At 39.0% G+C, this 20809-nt stretch overlaps 1 protein-coding gene across 1 annotated transcript in view; it reads left to right on the forward strand.

Moving 5' to 3' along the window:
- Positions 1-20809, forward strand: part of klhl29 (kelch like family member 29) — a 253702-nt gene that overhangs the window by 67203 nt on the left and 165690 nt on the right. The window lies entirely within an intron of this gene.

The following is a 20809-nucleotide window of genomic DNA, read 5'->3' on the forward strand; positions in this document are numbered from 1 at the left end:
ATCTCCGAGGCAGTGTCGATCTCCGAGGCAGTGTCGATCTCCGAGGCAGTGTCGATCTCCGAGGCAGTGTCGATCTCCGAGGCAGTGTCGATCTCCGAGGCAGTGTCGATCTCCGAGGCAGTGTCGATCTCCGAGGCACTGTCAATCTCCGAGGCAGTGTCGATCTCCGAGGCAGTGTCGATCTCCGAGGCAGTGTCGATCTCCGAGGCACTGTCAATCTCAGAGGCACTGTCAATCTCAGAGGCACTGTCAATCTCCGAGGCAGTGTCAATCTCCGAGGCACTGTCAATCTCCGAGGCACTGTCAATCTCCGAGGCACTGTCAATCTCCGAGGCACTGTCAATCTCCGAGGCAGTGTCCATCTCCGAGGCAGTGTCAATCTCAGAGGCAGTGTCCATCTCCGAGGCAGTGTCCATCTCCGAGGCAGTGTCCATCTCCGAGGCAGTGTCAATCTCCGAGGCAGTGTCAATCTCTGAGGCAGTGTCAATCTCCGAGGCAGTGTCGATCTCCGAGGCAGTGTCCATCTCCGAGGCAGTGTCAATCTCCGAGGCAGTGTCAATCTCCGAGGCAGTGTCGATCTCAGAGGCAGTGTCAATCTCAGAGGCAGTGTCAGTCTGAGAAGCTGTGGCTGTTTCAGAGGTAGTGGCAGTTTGAAAGGCAGTTTCGGTTTGAGACTCATAAGCAGAGTCAGTATCAGAGTCAGTATCAGTCTCATAAGCAGAGTCAGTCTCCGAGTCAGTTAGAGAGGCAGTGTCGTTCTCCGAGTCAGTTAGAAAGGCAGTGTCGTTCTCCGAGTCAGGTAGAGAGGCAGTGTCGTTCTCCGAGTCAGGTAGAGAGGCAGTGTCGTTCTCCGAGTCAGGTAGAGAGGCAGTGTCGTTCTCCGAGGCAGTTAGAGAGGCAGTGTCGTTCTCCGAGGCAGTTAGAGAGGCAGTGTCGTTCTCTGAGGCAGGTAGAGAGGCAGTGTCGTTCTCCGAGGCAGTGTCGTTCTCCGAGGCAGTTAGAGAGGCAGTGTCGTTCTCCGAGTTAGGTAGAGAGGCAGTGTCGTTCTCCGAGGCAGTTAGAGAGGCAGTGTCGTTCTCCGAGGCAGTTAGAGAGGCAGTGTCGTTCTCCGAGGCAGTGTCGTTCTCCGAGGCAGTTAGAGAGGCAGTGTCGTTCTCCGAGTCAGGTAGAGAGGCAGTGTCGTTCTCCGAGTTAGGTAGAGAGGCAGTGTCGTTCTCCGAGGCAGTTAGAGAGGCAGTGTCGTTCTCCGAGGCAGTGTCGTTCTCCGAGTCAGGTAGAGAGGCAGTGTCGTTCTCCGAGGCAGTTAGAGAGGCAGTGTCGTTCTCCGAGGCAGTTAGAGAGGCAGTGTCGTTCTCCGAGGCAGTGTCGTTCTCCGAGGCAGTTAGAGAGGCAGTGTCGTTCTCCGAGGCAGTGTCGTTCTCCGAGGCAGTTAGAGAGGCAGTGTCGTTCTCCGAGGCAGTGTCGTTCTCCGAGGCAGTTAGAGAGGCAGTGTCGTTCTCCGAGGCAGTTAGAGAGGCAGTGTCGTTCTCCGAGGCAGTGTCGTTCTCCGAGGCAGTGTCGATCTGAGTGGCAGTTTCAGTGTCGATCTGAGAGGCAGTGTCGTTCTCAGTGGCAGTAGGAGTCTCAGACACTATGGCAAAAGAAGAAAGCAGAAACTATTATATTTATTATATTATTATATTATATTTTTTTATTTACTTCATTTTTATCAGTATAATAGTTACTGTGATTAAAGATGTTCATGGGTCAATGACATGACGTCCATATTTTTGTGTCCAAGTATTATATTATATATTATACATATATATGGTTCATCTTTTTGTTTGTTTTATTATTTATATATAATATGTTAATGCTTTTGCAACATTGTGATACACAGTCATGCTAATAAAGCTTATTTGAAATTGAAATTTAATTGAAATTGTATTTTCCTTTTAAAATAATTAGAAAAATTCATGACATATATCACTTTATTCTATAAAACCTATTTAGTTGAATTAATTTTTTAGGGGTGAAACGGATCGCAGTTGATCTGTGATCCTTACAAGCGTGCCGCACAAGTGCTGAAAAGTGAAGCCAAAGCGTTTTGATCGGCCCTCGGTGGTTGGTCCCAGTAGGACATAAAGCCCGGTCATAAATAGGTCAAATTGCACTTAAAGGGTAACTAAACCCTAAAACAACTTTTTTTGTTTGTTAATGATCTGTTGACTGGGGCTTTATTAATGCTGTTCATTGATTCAAGTAATTTTTTTAAAACATGTCCATAACTGTTTATTTCACACAGTAAACTTTGTACTAACCGTTTCTGCGGGAGTGAGGGTGGGACCTTCGCGGCTTTTACTTCCTGCTCACTAGTGAACAGACTCGGGTCCCGCATTCACTACTGCGCAGAAGCAGGTCCCAAATCTGCGCAAGATGTCAGCGCCATATAAGGACTTTGACGGCTTCACTTTTCACCAATGGAAGAGAGTGATGGGGCGTCATCCATCTTTTTTTTTTACAGTCTATGGATCCGTACGGATAAGGCCCCACGGTTCAGCACACATGTGATTCGCAGATTAACTGCTAAATTCAACCATCATAGAGTGAAAGTTTATAATTTGGACGTGTTTCGTCTTGCCAATTTACACATTTAAGCTATTTTAAACGCAGAAGAGGCGAAAATTGGGATTCACGTTATCTGTACACACAGCTGCACGAGAGAGAGAGAGAGAGAGAGAGAGTCCTTGAACGGACACAAACACAAAACTGTCTAAATGCCCGTCTTGGCAAATATTACCTCGTTTATGTCATAAGTGAACATTTGAGAAGGAAAACGATTAGTTTGTTTTTTGGTCCGTGCAGTCGGTTTTAAAGTGACAGCACACTAATATTCCCACTGTTGTCTGTGTCATTAATATCAATAAAACAACAAAATACAGCTTTAACAAAGATGAAACCCACCAGATGAAAAGGTTTGTAGATCTCACTCGAATATTGGTATAAAAAAAAGAAGAAGCTAATTTCAAGTAGTGCTGGGGGTATACCAGTTCATACCGAATACCGGTGTTTATTTATTTTTATATGAATTTTTAATATACAGCAATACCGGTGTAAAAGCCGCTTAAACAACGTTCCGAACGCGGCGGGACACTGTTTGAGAGGGGTCCCTTTTCACTGTTCAATTCAATTCACGTTTATTTCGTATAGCGGTTTTCACAATAGGCTTACATCATTTCAAACTCAATGCAGCTTTACAGAAAGTCCACATTGCAATTTAGATTATGTTATCAGAGGTAACGTTAAGTTATGCCTTTCAGAAATGTACATAGCCTATACAAAGTTACAGTTAGCTAAAAGCTATTATCAGTGTTGGGTGTAACTAATTACTAAGTAATTAGTTACTGTACTTTAATTACTTTTTCCTCTAAAAAGTAAAGTAAGGGATTACTCTTAATTTTTCTGTAATTTAATTACAGTTACTTCTAATGTAATTGAGCTAAATACTGTGTATAGATCAATCTGATCTCATAGTGGGTTTAACATCAATTTATTGTCTGATGTTAAAAAGTATATGTTTATTATTTAACCTTCTCCCTTTAAATGTTTTGGTCAGTTTAAGGATAATTCATGCAATTTTATAGAATTTATTTGGAAGAATTAAAACCGTTTCATGTCTATCCTTGTATTATTCAGATGGTTGAGGTTGATATGGGATTTAGAAAGTAATTAAAAGTAATTAAATACTTTTTAGAGTGAGTAATTAGTACAGTAATCTAATTACACTGTTGAAGAGGTAATTAGTAACTAGTAATTAATTACTTTTTTAGAGTAACTTACCCAACACTGGCTATTATTTAAACAATGTAATAATTATGCAGAAACAATGAGCTCATTGAAGTAATAAATACTTGTTTGTTAACAAATGATTATGACATTTAGAACATAACATTGGCGCACTGTGGGGAGGGACTGTGAATGGATAGGTTAAACCTCAACTGATAGCTGTCAAATTATATTACAATGTTTCATACATTGGTTCACAATATCAACACTGCCCACCACAAATATATTTTCCAAAAGGCTTTGACATCGTTGAATAAACATGAGCACTGCACGTTTCAAAGTCAAAACGCGGCGTGTTTTTTTATATGAATATATCTTTGAAGGGAACTGTCCGTCGAAAAGTTTCGATGTTACTTTCATTAAATCTATCTTTATCGTTCCCGATACAGCAGCGCTTTATGATCGTCGCGCTGCTTTGTATACATCCGTTACCATGGAAACCGTTGTTTCTGCCTCTCCTAAAGCGCCTCCTGCTGGCATTTCTTTATAAACAGCCTCGCAAATCTGTATTATACTAGTGTGGAATTCTACAATGTTCACTTATGACAGTGAAATAGGGCATTCTAAGTCAATCTACTGCAGTATTTCCTCTCTCAATCAAATGTAGTTAACACAGCCATGCTTAAAACCAATATAAACACCTTTTTTAAGTTTTATTTCTCAATGCCCCTCATATTCGTTTGATTACACTGTTAATTCAAAAATAATTCAGCTGTCTTTAAATGTCAAGATCACCCTTTTATAATTACAACATAAACCAGAAGTATTTTGGATTATGAGGAAGTGTATCACCTTTCAAAGCCGGGCTCGCCCTGAACAAAGCATCTTCCTCCTCATCAAGAACGGCTTCAAGGCCTAGCCCTAGAGCAGCACACAAAACCAAACCAAACATTTCAATTGTGCACTCATCAAAACACAGTTGATGGAGATCATTTACTGCAGAAAGTATAATTTACTTGAATATACACTCAGATGGACATATGGTACAATGACAATGCGCTTACCTTGATATTTTCTGAAATGCCGTTCTAGTTGTCCTTTCGTTGTCTTTGCCATAATGTTTTCTTGTGTGGTTCCTTCCGACTGCAGTGCATTTGGTGCATGTTTGTTCACCTTGGTGTAGAAGTAATGCACCAGCAGCAGACTCGCAGTGATCAGCATGGCTTTGTTTTCTCGTAGACAATCGTGCAGATTGACAGATCAAGCAGAACAAATCTTAATAATAAAGCAAACAAACTATTGAATTGAAGTAAGCAGCACCGAGTAATGCAGATAGTCAAACAGACTGAGTGTTATAGCGACTGTCAACATTCTCATTTTTTAAAGCTGTGATGTCACACTGATGTCACTGGACATTCTAAGGCTGTGCTCCAGCAGACATTCTTTAGACTTCTAGCTCACCTATAGGACTGCATTTCTCTAATAATCACTCTCATCTCTTTTATAAACTTCCCTCTTATTGCCAGTCTGATCTGCTTTTGAACCAGTATACAAACTAATATATCTCTAAATTAAAGGATCGTAAAACTCAAAATCAGACATGTTAAGAGACTGCTATAGATGTATGTTTGCACATGATGGGACCCCAGGGGAAAATAAATATTTTTATTTTATGCTAAGTATACTACAAATACATTTATTTTATGCTAAGTATACTACAAATACATTTATATATGTATGTACTTAGTATAAATACCCTGCAATTGTACTTTTGACTAATTTGGTATACTTAAAGTCTGCTAAATTGTAACAACTAATTTTGTACTCAATGTACTTTAGTTTATCCAGAAATAGTGTTGAAGTTCAGTTAAAGGTATACTTGAGTATACTTGATTGTGTCAAAGTGGAAATATTGCAAGTATACTTTAGGTACGCTTTAAAAATCTTGCATTTAAATACTGATATTATACAGAGATCATACCATCCTTACTAATAGTGATATTAAAACACATTTTAGGCTTAATATTAAGAAATGCGCATTGTGTAATACATAAAGTACTCCAAATAAAGTTTAATTATAATATTTATATCAGTACGTGTTAAATGCATTACTACTTTAAATACATTTTGATATAGTTTTAGTTTTAAGTGACTAAAAATGACCCTGATATATTTTTCCCTGAAAATGTCTTCTTTATGTTTGTAAATTTGTTTGTATTTTGCACCTGTCGTTAGATGCATTTTTTTGGGTTCTGTTTGGGGAACAGAACAGTGTTAGATGACTAACATCATATGAGATACAAGCATTTCAAATGTGCAAGTATGCAACGTCACAGGTTTTGTCCGCACAGAATGTCTCAGCACAAATGCTCAGGAAATAGACGTTTACTTTCTGGGAAGATGACAAAACCTGCAGTCTAATGATGGTGTTTATTAGAGCTGCAAAATTAATCAAAATCGAGATACGATTCAGTGAGATTATCAAATTGTAAAAAGGTGATTTAATTAAATGTGTTTTGAAGTGAAGCGCTGCACTGTTCTTTTAGGCTCGGGTTTTCAGATGCTCATTTACAGTAAGTGCTGCTCCACACCAGTAGCAAGGACAGACATCTCCAACTGGGCGGACCTCTAGTTTTTGTGTCCTACAGTATGTATATATCTTACATGTATATATCTTTTCAGATCTTTCGATCTAATGGACAAAATAAGCTCGCACAATTTACATATGAATGCGAAAGGAGACGACAGAAAAACACAGAGCATCAGCTTTAGTTTCTGCTCTGACAGCCACTACTAAACCACGCTGAACGCTGTGAGTGTGTGTTAGAAACCAGGAATGGAGTGAGAACATTGTGCTTAGTACACTATTTGTCTTCAAACCAAACTTGGGTCTTTAGTTGACAGTTTAAATCCCATCTAGCGTGCTTCTCATAATGTTTACACGTTAAGTCAGTAGGAGATACTGTAGGTGTCTTTTGTGGCTGTTTGAACACATTCAATCACATGAGCGTTGTTTACACTACGAAAACAATCCGATCGAATGTGTTTTTTGGAACTGGTCAAAAGTGGACAAGCCTGACCCCATTTTAGACCCCGTTTACAGCTGTATTTAACGTCATCCACTTGTGATTGGATTGATGAAAATGCTTCCACGTGTGAACAGGGCCCTATACATCATCTGTTGGTTTCTATATGTGACCTGATCCAGCAAAATGAGTCGCAGTAACCCAGTGATTTTGGTATTAATGGAAAGAGGAGACCATATAAGCTTTCAAATGATCCCCTAGAACCAATTTAGAGTTGAGAAAAACAATGTTCATTTTCAGCGAATTTAGTCAAACTTTGTGAACTTTAATATTAAAATTTTTACTCAATTATTTGGACTACGAAATCGATTTTTTCGTTGTTTTTCCACATAATCGGCCCATATCTTTAAATGGAACGTTGCGACTTCCGACTCATTTCGCCAGAGCGGGTCACATATGTGCATTCCCATACTTTATAATCTGTAGCCTATACGTATTAGAGTCCTCCAATTTGACGTGATCTGCAGTTTAAGGGAAAAACCGTGATCTTACAGAATTTACACTTAAAAGATTTGCACTAGTAATTTTACTTCTATTCGACTTATTTTAGCATTACAAACAGGTGCTTGATGGCTGCTCAAATTAAATAAGAAGTCACTTACAACATACTGACATAAATATATGCTTACAGTAAATATACTAAGAGTGACACAATGTGCCCCATGTTAGGGATAAACATTAGGTTGAAGATACATGATAAATGTGTGTGATTTATATATTCATGTGACGTATGTAATTTATATATTTCAGACTTGCATACACTGTAAAAGTTGTATATATACAGTAGTTGGTGTATGTTTTATAAGAAAATACTACTTCAGACTTTCTACTTCAAAATTTCACGTTTAAATTACTTGCGGTTTCTTAGAAATTACTTGTAAATTTCACAAATTATTACTAAGTGAAAATGGTTACAGAGTGAATCCTACACCATTTTTTTCAGTGTACTGTAAATTTGGTTTCACACAAAATTAATTTCACCTGCCATATAGAAAATGTGAAAACAACAGTTTTTAACTTAAAAAGGGTAACTGTTTAGAATAAGGTTTTATTAGTTAACACTGGTTAATGCATTAAGTAATATTAACTTAAAATGAGCAACACATTTGCTACAGTGTTTATTAATGATTGTTAAAGTTGGTAATAAAAAATACATGTTAGCTCAGGTCCATTAAATAATATTAACTGATACAACTTTTGCTGTTTAATAATTAAGTAAATGTTAAAATTAACATCAACTAATGTTAATGAATGCTTTAGAAGTATTGTTAACGAATGAAACCTTATTGTAAAGTTATCACTTAAAAAAAAAGATTTCTAAATATACAGTGACTTGACAAATGTAGTGCACGGTTTGTCTTTCTCTCCCGGTTTTGTCATGCCGATAAAGTGGAGTAAAGCTGAAATTGAGTTGGCATCAGGGATTACTCGAGCTGCTTTCTAGAACCTCCTTTGTGTTGATCTCAGAAGAATCAGTTCATCTGTATAATCCACATGCACTTTCTCTCTCTTTCTTTCACATCTTCTTTATATAACTGTGGCTTGTCCCACAAAAGTCATTCCCTTCAGTCTTTATTGCGCCCTGAGCTCAGTGCGGTATGATTTTTTCCCTCACATAGTAAGATATAAATTCCCGTTCTCCGTGTGGGATGAAGGAGCAGACCTCCTCCTCGTACTCTGATGGCTGTAATTGTAACAGCGACTGAAGCTCCATTGTTGAAGGGCAGCGAGAATACGGTCACGCTTTTCACGGTCAATAAGCGGACGCCCAAAGGAATGAAGTGTGAATGAGCTCCACGTTTGTCCCTGGCATTCAGGGGAATAAATAGGGTTTCTACAGGTGTCAGACGTACAGGCCGGGAAATAAGATTGGGCAGGGGCCGGTTTACGGAAATCACCGGCGTCTCTGCGGGATTCCTCGTGTAACTCGCGGCGTCATGCTCCAGGAGGTCTGAGAGCTGCAGTGGCGAGAGACTGCTGGGGAATAGTCCGATGGAGACGCTAGAGCAAACACCCTTCAACAACACTGTAACCTTGTCCGAGGGAAAGACTCCGAGTGTGAAATTTCAGCAGATTTGATCAGAGTGCAGGGCACACACTGCAACAACAAAAAAAATCTGTTCTTAATCAGTTTACAGTAAAACAAGATACTTTAATTTGAAGTGAAAAAGTCCTTCAGATAATAAGATTTGTTTTCAGAGAATACATTTTAAATTACTTTATTCATTTACAATTTCCCCCTTTATTCTAAGAGTCAAAGCAACTATTCTTGTTAGATGTATGCTTGCTAATGCAGTAAGAAAAATAATACTTAAAATAATTATATATCCATCCATCCATCCATCCATCCATCCATCCATCCATCCATCCATCCATCCATCCATCCATCCATCCACCCATCCACCCATCCATCCACCCATCCATCCACCCATCCACCCATCCACCCATCCATCCATCCACCCATCCACCCACCCATCCATCCATCCATCCATCCATCCATCCATCCATCCATCCAGAATTATTTGCCCCCTTGGTAAATATGATCAAAGATGGCTGTAAAAAATAAATCTGCATTGGTAATCCTTTTGATATTATATTTAAAAAATTTGCAAAAATCTAACCTTCCATTGAAGTAAAATAATTGAAAGTGGTTTTGGTTTTGGGCTCAGTGACCCATTTTTTTTATTTATTTTTTATATTATTCTTTTTGGATCACTGTCCTGTTGGAAGATCCAAACATGGCCCGTTATAAGATTTCTAGCACAGTCTGTTAGGTTTCGATTTTCTATCTGTTGGTATTTGATCCAATCCATGATGCCATGTATCTGAACAAGATGTCCAGGACCTCTGGCAGAAAATTAGGCCCACAGCATTAAAGATATAGCAGAGTATTGGGGTACTTTTTTATCCCTGTGTGCAGCAAACCCATCTTAAGTGTTTGCTGGCAAAAAAGCAATTTTTTTTGTTTCATCTGACCATAGAACCCGTCCCGTTTGAAGTTCCAGTCGTGTCAGGTACTTTTCAAACGTTCTATGGACAGATGAAACAAAAAAAATAGCTTTTTTGCCAGCAAACATATTTACACTGGAGAAGAACTCGCAGGGGCGGAGCGGGACATTTCCCGAACAAGCGCTAAGCTGTGCCAATCACAACCCACTGGGCCAGCTAACCAATCACAGCACATTTCTTATTTCGGAAGGAGGGGCTTCACCGAAATCCCTGTGTTTGAGCCAGACTGGGGAGAGAGGTGCTGTAATAATGTAAAATATGTATAAAATAATGTGTTTTTTTTGAACAGTCAAGCATGAAAACATATTCTAGTACACCCCAAAAACAAAACCAAGACTTTGTAAAAGGGCATAATACGACCCCTTTAAGAATGTTTTATGAGTTTTAGGGAAAAGCGAGACAAAAATACTCAAAAAATAAGATTATTATTATTTTGCTGTGGACAGCTGAACAGAAGAACATTTTTAACCTTTAGCATATAATCTGATTGATCTATTACATGTTTAAATCATTTTTCATGGCACATTTGTATTATTAATAGAATGGTAATTTCATTGAGCTTTGGTGAAACCATCAGTAACACTTCAGGCATAATACGGTCTGGTAAAATAGGTGACATTGTTTGGAGTTTTCGTTCATATCACCACCGCATGTTAAATGTGTTCTCACCGACGATCCATTAGACCTCATAAAAATAGCTCGCTCTTTGACAAATTTTCCACTGGACTGAATAAAACCTCAAGAGGCTTGAGAGAGAGAGAGAGCTTTGGCGTCTGTATTTTATACCCGTCTCCTGCGACTGAGCTTTTACAGTTGGGTAATTTATCGTTTGCTATCAAATGTGGCCTGCTTCAGGCGCCGATGCGAAAGACGCTGTTACACGTACTGTAAAGCGCACAAAGACCACCGGCATCCGGAGTCGTGGGACTGCCGTCACAACAGGCAGCGCCAGCAAACACTCAAAGCTTTCGCACGATAAATCAGTTCCTCATAAAAGGTGTTAAGTTTCTCCCATTTAACAGCTTTTTATTTTTAAATGTTGCTGTGCATGATGAATTTGACTCTCGCCTAGATCGCCGCCGGTGCCCTTGCGGAGGTGACATGTCGTTCAGGCTGCTTTGCATGCTGGGTAGTGTTTGTGGGGGAAGAGGAGGTTGAAAGGCCACGGTAGAGTCCAGAGTTTGTAGCCTCTATTAGCATTGATTTCATATTCACTTCCAGCCATATTTAATACCATTTCAGCCTTTGCCTTCTTTTATTTATGAGCACGCAATACCGTCGGGACATCAATTATCCTTTCAACCGCAAAATTGACAGGAGAGGCAGACAACATAGTTTGGGAGACTTTGAAATCAGACCCTCCACACATTTGTAATGCTTGGACATTATCACTGGTGTTTTCTGCCTTCATAAATATTTACAAGGAACTGAGGACACAATACTGAGTTTCATCTGTTGAAATCCAGCCACTTTCCAGAAAGATGAACAGGTCCTGAGTGTGACTGAAGCTTTAACATATGATACGAGATTTAGAAACCGCTATGAGGTGTCAGTGAAATTGGAATTATCGGAAGAGGAATTTACTGAATTGTCAGACAAAGAAATTCATCATTTAGGGAAATTAAGTCCATCCATCCATCCATCCATCCATCCATCCATCCATCCATCCATCCATCCATCCATCCATCCATCCATCCATCTATCTGTCTGTCTATACCATCCATCCTTCTATCTGTCTGTCTATACCATCCATCCATCCATCCATCCATCCATCCTTCTATCCGTCTGTCTATACCATCCATCCATCCATCCTTCTATCCGTCTGTCTATACCATCCATCCATCCATCCATCCATCCATCCATCCATCCATCCATCCATCCATCCATCCATCCATCCATCCATCCATCCATCCATCCATCCATCCATCCATCCATCCATCCATCCATCCATCCATCCATCCATCCATCCATCCATCCATCCATCCATCCATAGGCCTACATACATACATAACTTCACACTTTTAAAATTACTTCTCTAAGAAAGTCATTATTCAGATTTATCTTTATAAACGCTGTTTTTCCTATTGTAAAATACAGTAAACTAATTTTAAATCTACTTCCTTCCAAGAGATTCAAATTGCAATTCTGCATTCGTTTTGCTATAGACCTTATGCGCCAGAGAAACGAGGGCGCCGCCATCTTTAGAATATTGTCTTTGAATTTCCGTTTTTGCGGTCACACTGTATATCTCTATGGCATTGCTGTCCAGGAGTAATTAGCTTATGAAGTGGATTTACCTAATGTAAAGTTAACGAAAGTTATCATGAGGATTGTAATGTTTAAAGCAGATGTCTTAACAAATGCCAGTAGACCGGGAAGATTTTAAAACGAGTCGTTCATTCATAAATACGCAAGACCGCTGTGAAAATACAGACGGAAGACAAAAGACAATGAGCGCAGCGCTGAAAAGGGGCGGGGCTACATAAGGTCTATACCAATCCAAATTCAGAAAGCTGATTTGGAATATCAATAGCATTTTCAATTAAATTATGCATCCAGAATTATCTCACGAACATGAAGTTCTGATTGGAATGAGACTACTTGGTGAGGCCCTGTCCCGAATGGAACACTTCATGTAGACTTCCGGTCTTGCAGATTTACTGTGGCTGCCACGTCACCGGGAAGAGCATGAGACCATATGTGTCCAATGTGTCATTTTAGGTTTCAGAAAGATGCTCCCTAGCTTGGCCCACTGTGCTCCGTTGATGCAAGCCCTTACCCGACATTCAAAGCGTTACGTCATTAGTGTGTGGAGTCGGAGGAACACCACGAGTGCTTAGCGTGCCATTTGGGACAGGGCCCAAGTCATGCCAAACCAAGTCAAATCCTCAGTCTTAAATAGAACTGACAGCAGAAAGCACATGAACGTAGTTTCAGCTTATAAATCTACTAGTTTATTTAAAAGTTCACACAGGGCCTTCATACCACTCCTTACTGCCCCACTGTTGAATTAGTTTGTTTTTACTGTGAATTATTGGTTTGAGACCTTGTGAGAAAAAAATACCAATTTGCATTCTAGAGTGAATATTAAGTGGGCCGAACAGAATGTGAGTCATGATTCAAAGCGACTGATTTTAATTTCAGAAAGGAACCATTTGGCCTATAAATGGATGGACGCCAGGCAAGAGGGATGCTTCCGACCTTTGTAATGGGATTTTTGCCCCCTCGCGCGTTACGTCTGGTCTCGTATTTTTCTGAGGATGTACTGTGGGTTTGATTCATTGCAACCCCATGAGATTTGACATGAGATTGGGGCAGACTGTTTGCATGGACGTGGCTACACCCAATTTGTATGAGGATGTGCACCGCTCGGCATCAGGACTCAAGCTGCTATCTGACAAAAATACTGCTCTGCGGCAGCCTCTGTCTTTTTGGATTTCGTTGAGATATGATGTGGCTTTTCTGCTTTTTTTCTGGCCATATTCCCCATCCACCTGCTATCTGCTGTAATTGTGCACAGTCTTGGACCGGCTAAAGTCTGGAAGGCCATTGAGGAGATGGTACAGAGTTCTTTAGAGTGTATTCACAGTTGGTTTGATTGTTTTGTCCACAACAGAAGTCGATTCCAGAAGTCTTTTCCCACATTGTTTTATTTGGGTCAGAACCAGTATTTTTTGCTTTACTTTTTGCTCATGGTTTTTTTGCTCATTTTGGTTTTACTTAAGGCGAGACACTACATGTGAATATGGTAATTTTTTTAAATAATAGATATCGCCATGAAACTTCCTCAGTTGATTACTTACACAAGTTCATAAAAAAAATTATACAAGTTTTTGACATTTGTATGTTTAATTAGGCAAATTAGGCATTATCTTTTTAAATATGCACAATTTTGCATATATTTTCAGTAGATAGATCTGAACATATGATAAAGCCAGGTGCAAAATTCTTTTTTTCATTTTGATTACACACAAGATGAAAAAAGACGTTCAGAGGGATTTCAGGATATATGCTTTCATTACCTAGGAAATCAAAATACACTGTCCATAGCCTTAAAAATCGATTATCGCCATATTTTTTATATTAAAATGTCACATAAATCAGGCCAGGAATGATTTATTGACAAATCCCTCAGAACATATCTTCAGAATACTGCTAAGTGTATAACTGGAAAGTTTGGTGTACATCGGTGCTACAGTACATAGGCTGAGATGTTTATACTGGAGAATGACAAAAAACTCATTTTGAGAAAACGGCATTTAAAGATTTGTAATGTAAAAATTCATACTTTTTTAGTGGAAAAAACTATTTACAGACACAATATCTCATCATTAGCAACAACAATACAAACCACTTAAATCACATCAGAACTTATAAACACAGCATTTATGGCCTCTGAGCAGAAAAACACTCAAAAACACACATCTAAATGTCAGAGCGCGTCACGTGATGCATCTGAACCAATCACATTGTCAGAAATTGACATCAGCCAATGAGATTTCGCTTTGAGTTAAATGCCCATTGTACTTTCACGATTGGTTGCTGATAAAAAGGAAATTACCATATTTGGATCCGACAGCATTGTACAGGAGAGAGAGCTTTCAGCGGTGTGTGAGATTAAAGGAAGCAGACAGAGACCGCGGAGCAGCGCGTTGATTTAGAACGCAACTTTTGTTGAATTTCGGAGAAGTCTACTGACGCAAATAGACAAAGTGTAGTAAAATAAAGACCTAAATGTGTATTTTGGACTTTTTTTCACCACAAGTCTGAAAGAAGACATGTTATTGAAGACAAATATCCCAAAATCTCAAAATTGACCAGTGAAAAAAAAAAAAAACTATGTTTTTGCCTGCCGTGTCTCGCCTTAAAAAGTGTAACGCACAGAACAACAGTAGATGCAAAGGTCAAACTAATTTTACAGCGTCATTAGCTGTTCACTTTTGCAAATTAGGCCATTTTTCTTTTTATTCAAATTGTAAGTCTTTTTCCTTCTGAAGGGAACTCGGGCCAGATGTTTGACTAGTTCTGACTTAGACAGGAATAGGCCATCTGATTGACATCTAAAGTGACCAAGTATGTATGCATATCCAGGAATTTCTGGTCAAATCTGTGATAAATCTAGGGTTTAGTTCTTCCTTAAAAATGCCAATTTTTCAAGCAAGTTGCATGAAGTTCACTTTAAAGTTAGCTAGATCAAGAAATTGCTTGTTTTTTGTCAAAATACACATGAGTTCTATTGTACGGTCTCTATATGCTTGCCTTTCTTTATCCTGCAATCTCTGCCTTATCACTTTTTGCATTAGATTTTAAATATGCATTTGGCAGACGCTTTTATCCACAGCGACTTGCGGTGTATTCAAGGTCCTGTATATATTTTATCAGTATGTCTGTTCCCTGGGACCCATGACCTTGGCTTTGCTAGCGCTTCTTCCACCTTTTCTTATCTGTTTATTTCTCACCATTTCTCTCTTTATGTCCATCACCTGGTTCCAGCCACAGGAGCTCATGTGGTCTGTGCCATCGGTGCCCAGCTGCAGGCCGAGAGCGAGGCCTGTGGGAAAGCAGACGTGCTCTTAAAATAAAGCTCTGTTTTTCTCTCTCACCTCCCCTTCACCACCGCAGAGAGCTACGGTTCACTTCATAATGCCCATCTTCCTCTGTTCATGTGTTCATTTAATTACACAGCCTTCAAAATGTACCACATAATATATCCCAGGATGCATTAGGAGCTCAGAGTGGGGCTAAATAGCGTGCACGCATTCATTCAGACGCACACACGCGCTCGATCTCTCCCTCGCTCACTCTGTCAAGTCACATTCAAGTCTCCTCTGCTCATATGACAGCAAATATTCTACCAGCTGGGCCTTTTCATCCATTGACGAGTACAGTTTTTTTTCTGCGTCTCTTCACTTTTACCATCACAATAGCTGCTATTCTTTGGTACAGTGGCTTGGCTGGAGAGATCTCCCTGGCAATTAATCTGAGCTTTCTCCTCCCTGCCTATACAGCACTCAAAAGCTTCTGTGCTCATAGAGATATTAACCGCTGAATGGAAGCGAGGAGCTTTTGCTGTTCATCTGTGTGTTTGTGCGAGAGCGCCAGTGTTGGGAAAGCTACTTTGAAGCTGTAGCTAGCGGAGTGACAAGCTGCTCATTAACATGAAATCAAAACACACCTTCTTAAAGCGTGTCCCGAGACTTATTGTGCATGTCATTCCAAAAAAGGAAGCAAAAACATTTGGAATATTTCATTCAAATGACCTAACTAACTATAGTGTATAAGGGGACAAAACCTTTTAAACTGGTTGTTTTTCTGTGGGTGGTGATACTGTGTTTTGTGTGATTAATAGGTGGTTGCTCACCCTCGTTTTGTGCTTGCTTTAAAGTCCCCATGAAATCAAAATAGAAGTTTTTTGTTTTTTAGTATAAATATGTTAGACCTATAGTGCTCTAAAACAATGACAATATTAGCATTTAGAAGATTATAAGCATTCAAAAGTCTCTTACTTCTGTCAATATGGATCAAAGATTTTGATGACTTCTCATCAGATTTTCTGTCCAATCAAATGCTCTCTAGAATCGGAAGTGTCCCGCCCCCTACACTATAAATAGACGTAAATCGGTCACTTGTTCACACATTTACTCTTTTCTACATGGTGAATGGCACATGGTGCACTATATAGGGGATAGTGAACGATTCAGACAGTGTAAAAATGCTTTCCATTGGGGCGAATGAAGTCCAGTTTCACGTTAGTATCACGCAAACCACCGCAGTGCACACACTGCTCCGGTCCAGAGACACGATACACAGAGCGGATCATATGCGCAAGTCTGCGCAGACCACAAAGCATATCGGTCCCATTTGAATTCTGCACAGATTGCTGTATTTGAAAGCGATATTGAGGAGATTAGAAGTAAACTGCGGGTTTACCGAGCTCAACGGCTCTGGCCGGGCTGTGATATAAACAAAACGCTATTGGCTATTTAAAAAAAGGGGAGGAGCTGTTCGAAATGTCCCGCCCTGTCTTCCTGTTTCAGTGGAAATTACGTCAACACTGAATAATGGTGCGCTTTTCAAGGCACTTCAGTGGGTCTTTAACAACTAAAAGGCAAATATACTGTAGTATGTCTGATTGCTTATAAAATTAATAGTGCACTGCTTACATGCCGAGTTTGAGATTTAGGCTTTAGTGTTTGTTCAAATAGGAGAAAATGTGATTTGTGATGCTACGGGAAAAGGACGTGCAGTGCCACACAGTTCCAGGAACACTGCTGAATTATGATTCAAATAAATTGGTGAATCAATTGATTTGAATCGGTGTTGCTAGTGTTATTTTGAAAACAGCAGTTAATGTAGTGCATGAAGTTCACAGCTTTTAGTTAGTGATTCCCCAGCAGTGAATAGGTATTACAGAGAAGTGTGTTTCTGCCCAACTAACTGAAGCAGACAGCCATGTCCAGCGTGATTTGTCCGAATGGCCTATGAACTGACTCTCAGTCGAGTCTGTTACGGCACAGGTTTTTTTTTTTACAGCAATTTTACTTTTTTAGAGTAAATTTTCCAGATTTATCAGGGATTTGGGCCGTCACCGGGCACACATTTTCAAGATGTGTTACTGCAGTCATTAGCTTTGTAACACACCGCACTGGCAGTTGGGATCAAACGTAATTTGGGAATCTGAAAGCATAAAGGTCTTTTTTATGTTGCTGGATCTACCGGTTGGGCGGCTTGTGCGGCCAGAGACTCTTTTGTTGTCGCTCATGAAAGATTTGTCTCAACGCAGAACAAATGTTTGCCTTGAAGTGACAATTAAGCTATTTAGAAGAGAGAATAATGCTTTGTTTCCTCTCTCCCTCTCGCTCATATCAAGATTCACGATTCAGAAAGCATAATGACAATGCTATTCAAATATATATATTATGGGTGGACCAAAATCTCATATCACAATATGAGTAATTTTATTCCACGATAACGATATCTTTCACGATATAGTTATTTTTGCTTTAAATAAGGTTTTTATTATATGAACATTTTTGATACCATTGAAAATGCATAATTTTCAATATTTAAAAACATGATACTAGCCTAAAAATAACTCTCAAGCTTACTGAAGACAAGTAAACAATGAAAGAACAAAGAAACCAAACTGAACAAAGACACAAATGAGACCTACTTGGAAACCTTCAAGCACTAGAAATAATAAATAATAAATCAAATATTTAAAATCATCAAATGTACACTCTAAAAAAAATGCTGGGTTGTTTTAACCCAATTTTGGGTCAAATATGGACAAACCCAAACGTTGGACCAAAATTTCAATTTAGAAATGTAACCCAATGGCTGGGTTTGTCCATATTTGACCCAAAATTGGGTTAAAACAACCCAGCATTTTTTCGAGTGTAAAATAGTCTACTGTGTAAATGAAATATAGGCTACATTTTTCTTATTAAAGTTTCAAAAGTGTCAAGTGCAGTGAGAGATTTTTGTTTTGTAATTTTTTTTTGTTTGATTAACATTAATAACGACAGCAGGTAAATTTGGATGCTGTCACTTTAAGACCGACTGCACAGATCCATTATTCTCACGCGTTTTCTTTCTCAACTGTTTACGTTCACTTAAGACATAAATTACTGTGTTTATACTTGCAAAGACATGGTCACTTTGTCACATAGGTATGTACATTTAACCATTCGAGTCCAAGGCGGCAAAAAGCACTCACAGGCTTTATGAGCAGCGGCTTCATCATTTACTGAAATGAGTCGTCTTGCGGTCACCCGTTTTTAAACCGCAATGCTCAAAAACGCATGCAAAGGATAAGCTTTCGTGTCCGCGTAGCACAGCAACGTCACGTGATAACCGCGATAGAGACAATACTCCAAAATCTCTACCGGTTGACAAATTTCCACCAGTTAATCGTGTCTTACCGGTATACCACCCCAATATATATGTCATCATACTTGTAATATAAATGAATGTCTCTTTAAAGAGCCTGCGTGTCTGTTTGTTTTCTTTGCATTGTCTGAATGTGTTGGAGGTGATGACAGATTCTCACATCGGGGAGAAAGTTTGATCTCTTTGACTGTTGTTTGCAGATCTTTTCCTTGAATAACTATAAGTTTGCATTTGCTCGTGGGAACATGTAGAGTTTCTTTTTGTTTTCTTCAGCAATTTCATTTGGTAGGATTCTTGCATCTAAAATATTTCAGAGAGATTTATAAATATGAATAAGGATAATTTTCAGAGGTTTCAAAATACACGCCTCATTTTGTCTTGAAGTGTTCCAATAACCGATGCTTGCCCTATTGCTTGAGTCCTTTGAAAACGCACAGCGTCTTGTATCATGAACAGATTTAAAAAAAAAAAAAAAAAAGCAAGAATTCTTGGGAGGCTTATATAAATTGTTTGGCTCAGAAATGTAGTAACTAACCCCAAACCAAACCCTAACCATAACTCTATTGTAAGTACATGTAGTTAATTAATATTACTCAGTACTTATGAGTCAGTATGATGTACGTCACCTTAAAATAAAGTGTAACTGACTATTTAGGTAGAATCCGAATTGATATATTTTGCAGAAGGTTGAGTCAAAAAAGATAGAAGTTCGTAAGTAAACAAAATATTTGATGTAATTCAGACCATTTTGTTTTTTTGTAAATAGCGATGGCGTGTTTAGTGGGCGGAGTCAGCCTGGTTGCAGAACATGACAGTCCTAGTAGTCTATGGAAACCACGGAATAAAAAAAGGGGAAGTTGAGTGTTTATATCTGACAATTCTGCGTTTATATCTCACAATTCTGAGAAGATATATCAGAAATGCTACATATAAACTTGATATTGTGACTTTTATTTCCCCCTCAGAATTGCGAGTTTATATCCTGCAATTCTGACTTTTCTAGTCATAAACTTTCAGTTCTGAGAGAATTTTTTACAGCTTTAAATATTTCATGCTGTAACTGTAGGGCAAATACCTTTATGCCTCTTATAAACTATATATGACTATTATGTACATATGTTGTTTACATAAAATCCAAGCTGTAATAGTTGGCTAATAATTGAGTTCATCTGTCCAGCTTGTCTGTTTAATGGCTTGAGACCATAAACGAATGCATTTTTCACATCACGGTATTTTATAAAAATTGTCCCATCTTTTCAGGGGGTCCAATTCCCACATCTAAATGCACAAGAAGACATTTTTCTTCCTTATCCAGTTTTCCTCCGCTTGTTCCCACTGTTTTTCTTCCACCGTAGTGCATGCACAACATCAGTGACGAAACTGTGATGTCTGCTCTATGGACTACATGTATATTCTTTCTAGATTTGTCTGGGAGGCACAAAACCGCATGATAGTCAGTAAATGATGACTGTTTTTGGGTGAACACTTTCTTTATCTATGGTAAAATCACTGTATTCCAGAGCCAGTATGTTAAAAGGCACCAATAAATAAACGTATTAAAAATAAAAATCACACTAAGCTATTCTTCCACCAAGTAACTTTCCAAAAATCAGTAAAGAACGGATGCACTCTGACAAGTGTGTGTATATCCACTATTTTACGACGTCCTCTCACTTGGCTCATCCAATCACATTTTACAGCTGGAACAATCAGTTTTATAATGCAGTTTATTTTTTCCTTATAGGATAATCTCTGAAATGCAGCTGTCCCCTGTTCCTTGGGAAGAGCTGAATATCTACATGTCCAATACTGATGCCAGTGTGTTACGCAACTGCAGACTGGCCCTGTTTACACATTCAGTCAATGTCAGAATTTGATGATTTTCAGGCCTGCGATCCTGGTGTGTGTTAGTGTGTCTGTCAAACGTCACTTTGGTTCATTTAGTTGTTTATGGAGGGTGAGTAACCAACACCACAGCACCAGTGTGGCTCACAGGAGATGATACAGGTTTAAACAAGGCCATTCTTTCTGTCTTTCGCTATATTTGGAAGTGGAAT

The sequence above is a fragment of the Phoxinus phoxinus genome (assembly GCF_949152265.1).
Source record: "Phoxinus phoxinus genome assembly, chromosome: 16".
Classification (NCBI taxonomy): Eukaryota; Metazoa; Chordata; class Actinopteri; order Cypriniformes; family Leuciscidae; genus Phoxinus; species Phoxinus phoxinus.